This window comes from Octopus bimaculoides, chromosome 18, assembly GCF_046866305.1.
Source record: "Octopus bimaculoides isolate indiv1 chromosome 18, ASM4686630v1, whole genome shotgun sequence".
In the NCBI taxonomy this organism is placed as follows: domain Eukaryota; kingdom Metazoa; phylum Mollusca; class Cephalopoda; order Octopoda; family Octopodidae; genus Octopus; species Octopus bimaculoides.
The window spans coordinates 51,407,724-51,412,723 of record NC_142945.1 but is presented as its reverse complement, the minus strand read 5'-3'; the positions used below and the strand labels follow the sequence as shown (position 1 = coordinate 51,412,723).

General features: G+C 42.0%; 1 protein-coding gene across 12 annotated transcripts in view; it reads left to right on the top strand.

Annotated features, from left to right (window-relative positions):
• LOC106874735 (histamine H2 receptor) overlaps window positions 1-5,000 on the top strand; it is a 109,233-nt gene that overhangs the window by 83,267 nt on the left and 20,966 nt on the right. The window lies entirely within an intron of this gene.

Here is a 5,000-nt window from a genome sequence, read left to right as displayed (position 1 = left end):
TATATTATGACGAAGGTGCCATGCAATGGAACTGAACTCAGAACCCTGTGGTTGGTAAGCAAGCTACTTACCACACAGCGACTCCTGCAATATATCATCATCATCGTTTAACGTCCGCTTTCCATGCTAGCATGGGTTGGACGATTTGACTGAGGACTGGTGAAACTGGATGGCAACACCAGGCTCCAGTCTGATTTGGCAGAGTTTCTACAGCTGGATGCCCTTCCTAACGCCAACCACTCAGAGAGTGTAGTGGGTGCTTTTACGTGTGTATATATATATATCATCATCATCATCATCATCGTTTAACGTCCGCTTTCCATGCTAGCATGGGTTGGACGATTTGACTGAGGACTGGTGAAACCGGATGGCAACACCAGGCTCCAGTCTGATTTGGCAGAGTTTCTACAGCTGGATGCCCTTCCTAACGCCAACCACTCAGAGAGTGTAGTGGGTGCTTTTACGTGTCACCCGCACGAAAACGGCCACGCTCGAAATGGTGTCTTTTATGTGCCACCCGCACAAGCCAGTCCAGGGGCACTGGCAACGATCTCGCTCGAAAATCCTACAGGAGCCAGTCAGGCGGTACTGGCAACGGCCACGCTCAAAATGGTGCATCTCATGTGCCACCCGCACAAGAACCAGTCCAGGGGCACTGGCAACGATCTTACTTGGCTTGCCGGGTCTTCTCACGCACAGCCCATTTCCAAAGGTCTCGGTCCGTAGTCATCGCCTCGGTGAGGCCCAATGTACGAAGGTCTTGCCTCACCACCTCAGCCCAGGTCTTCCTGATATATATACACACACAACACGCTTCCTTCAGTTTCTGTCTACCAAATCCACTTTGGTTGGTCCGAGGTTGTAGTAGAAGACACTTGCACAATGTGCCCCGCAGTGGGACTGAGCCCTGAACCATGTAGTTGGTAAGCAGGTTACTTACCACACAGCCACTCCTGCACCTATATGCACATAAAAATTTTATCAACTGCATTCCTTTGTTTGCTGTATAGGTTTCATGGGTTAATTGTCTTCATTTTTTTTCCATTTTCTTCTTATTTTTGCTCCTATGATGATGTCTGTGTTGGTTGGGTCACATGACTGTCTTGAAATTTTATAGTCAAACATATATTTAATCCAGGAGACGTGAAAAAAAAAATTAGCAAATAAAAAAGCCCTACCCCACAAAACAAACAAAAACAAGCATTTTGTTTGACCGTATCACTTTACAACATACCATATCAAGACTGCATTTAATGTACAGGAAATCCTTGAATAATGGAATTTGCCAAAATATGTTTAAAAAAAAATATTAAAAAATAAATAATAAATAAACACATAAATAGAGCTCTTGAGTAAAATTATCAACTAAAGGAAGTCTTGGAGGAAATGAAATATTTTTGCTAGGAATGTAGCACGAATAATCCCAAAGACTCAGTTTTCAGTGTTGTAGCTGTGTTGTAGTTTGTTTCGTTGACGAGAATGTTGAGTTTTTAAAAATATTTTTATCTGATGATATTTATATAAGGATAGACGTGGCTGTGTGGTAAGAAGTTTGCCTTGCAACCATTAAGCTTTAGGTTCTATTCCACTGAGTGCCACCTTGGACAAGTGCATTGTACTTAAAGCCCCTGTGCTGACCAAAGCGTTGTGTGTGGATGAGGTAGACTGAAAGGGAAAGAAGCCAGTCATCAGGTGTGGTTGTGTGGTAAGGTATTTACTTCCCAACTACATGTTTCCAGGTTCTGTCCCATTGCGTGGCACCTTGGGCAAATATCTTCTACTATGGCCTCAGACTGACCAAAGCCTTGTGGGGGGACTTGATTGACAGATACACAAACGCACACATATATATGTTAATATACATATATACGATGGGCTTCTTTCAGTTTCCGTCTACTAAATCCACTCAGAAGTCTTTGGTTGGCCCGAGGCTATAGTGGAAGACACTTGTCAAGGTGTCGCGCAGTGGGGCTGGACACAGAGCCATGTTGTTGGGAAGCAGGCTTCTTACCACACAGCCACACCTGCGCCTAGAGACCCACTTTTGAATAACTTTCAGTATTCTCAGTGAAGTGGTGAATATGACCTTTTAACAACATAGCCATACCTGTGACACCTGTTGAAAAAAGATATGAGGACACCTTGTATAATGTGGTACTGTGTAGTACCTTATTTTCTGAATAAGATATGACAATTGATGAAACACGTAGAACGTGTTTAATAATCTGCTACAAATGGAGATTTAATCAAAGATAAGGAAACACAATACGGTGCAGACTTTTTGCCTGTTGTACTTTTTACAATGGTTGTCCCACAATTAAGATAATACATCTCGACGGTCTCCATTACACGAGTAAATAGTCTTGTATGTTTGTTTAAATCTGTATTTCTGCTGTATTTATGCTGGAAGAGATATCATCATCATCGCCGTCATCATTATCATTACTATTAAAGCTGGATTAGTTGCACGTTGACCAAAATGCTTTGTGATATCTCTTCTGGTTCTATTACATTCTGAGTTCAAATTCTGCTAAGGTCGACTTTGCTTTCCATCTCTTTCAGGGTCAATAATCACCATTTAAGAACGGGGGGGGGGGGGGGGGGTCAGTGAAATCAATTATACCCCTCCCCAAATTTTCAGGCCTTGTGCTGGAGTTGTGCAAAAATTTGAAATCGGTAATGCTACTCCTTGCTCCTGTGCGTACAAGGTCCAAAGTTTTTGTGGAGCCATATTCAAAGAAGCCTGGGTGTGGAAAGCATTTTCATGGAAGGAAGAGTCGAGGGTAGTCGATCTATAGGGAGGCAAAAGAAGGCAGAGGATGGGGCCATGTCATGAGCTGGTTGGACAAGAGCGGCAAAGCAGATGGAGGACTTGCGCTTAATTGGGAATACTTTCGCTGTAGTATTGTCAACATGTTGCAGACATATGATACACAATGATGATGATGATGATGATCATCATCATTATGTGAAAGATAATCATCAACATCATCACCATCACAATTGTTATTACTATTAAATCAAAATACTTAACATTTATGCTGAAATGTTAGGTCAGCTATGGAACACCAGCGAAGAAATAAATGTTATGGTTTATATATTCAGTTGGTGGGTGGAGTAAGTTAAGACACCACATGAACAAATAAATTAGAGACGCTGATTGGTTAGTTTTTAGAACACTATTGGTGAGCATCAGAACAATATATAGAGAATGTGTAGAAAAGTTATGGAGGATCATCGGGGCAATGACTTTGTTATGGATCACTCACAGAACAAAACAGAACAAAGAAACCAGTCATTTAAATACTTTATAGGAGGAAAAATTCATTGAAGTGTTAAATTGCAGAACATGCATGAATGAGTTCAAACGATATGATATATATTTGACTGATACAAATTGCAGTAACGTGTATAATATGTATCTATATAGTGTGTTTGTCTAAACGTGTATACACTAACTGTGTCTGTGTATATATATACATAGATATATGAAATATACATCATCATCATCATCATCATCATCGTTTAACGTCCGCTTTCCATGCTAGCATGGGTTGGACGATTTGACTGAGGACTGGTGAAACCGGATGGCAACACCAGGCTCCAGTCTGATTTGGCAGAGTTTCTACAGCTGGATGCCCTTCCTAACGCCAACCACTCAGAGAGTGTAGTGGGTGCTTTTACGTGTCACCCGCACGAAAACGGCCACGCTCGAAATGGTGTCTTTTATGTGCCACCCGCACAAGCCAGTCCAGGGGCACTGGCAACGATCTCGCTCGAAAATCCTACAGGAGCCAGTCAGGCGGTACTGGCAACGGCCACGCTCAAAATGGTGCATCTCATGTGCCACCCGCACAAGAACCAGTCCAGGGGCACTGGCAACGATCTTACTTGGCTTGCCGGGTCTTCTCACGCACAGCCCATTTCCAAAGGTCTCGGTCCGTAGTCATCGCCTCGGTGAGGCCCAATGTACGAAGGTCTTGCCTCACCACCTCAGCCCAGGTCTTCCTGGGCCTACCTCTTCCACGGGTTCCCTCAACTGTTAGGGTGTGGCACTTTTTCACGCAGCTATCCTCCTCCATTCTCACCACATGTCCATACCAGCGCAATCGTCTCTCTTGCACGCCACAACTGATGCTTCTAATGTTCAGCTTTTCTCTCAAGATACTTACACTCTGACGGGTATTCACATTGACATTACACATCCAACGGAGCATACTGGCTTCATTCCTTGCGAGCTTACGTATGTCCTCAGCAGTTACAGCCCATGTTTCACTGCCATGTAGCATGGTTGTTCGTACGCATGCGTCATACAGTCTGCCTTTTACTCTGAGTGAGAGTCCCTTTGTCGCCAGCAGGGGTAAGAGCTCTCTAAACTTTGCCCAGGCTATTCTTATTCTAGCATGTATGTATATATGTAGATATAGATATATATGTAGATATAGATATATATAAATATACATGTGTGTGTATATATGTATATATATATATGTATTCACACATATAACAACATGTATATAAATACACGCATATATACACAGTGGATGTGTGTGTAGTATACATACATGTGTGTATAATATATATGTGTACAATATATATATATATGTTAGCATGTGTATTTGTGTATAATATATACATCAATGTTCACTAGAGGAATTATTCAGACAAGTTAGGGACCTTATATTTGATTCACCAGGGAAGCAGAAGCTTCTAGTATAAAACATTGTTACTACCACCACTGTCACCACCACAGCCAAAACCACCACTACCACCATAACCACCATCACCACCATCACCACCTCAACCTTCACCATCCCCATGTGCTTGGGAAGCAAGCTTCTTAACACCCACCCACTCATATATATATATATATATATATATATATATAAACAATATATGAGTATATGCATATATATGTACATGTATGTGCATACCTTCATATACATGTACATATAGATACAAAACTGGGTACATGACGTGGCAAAAGAACATGGACATAT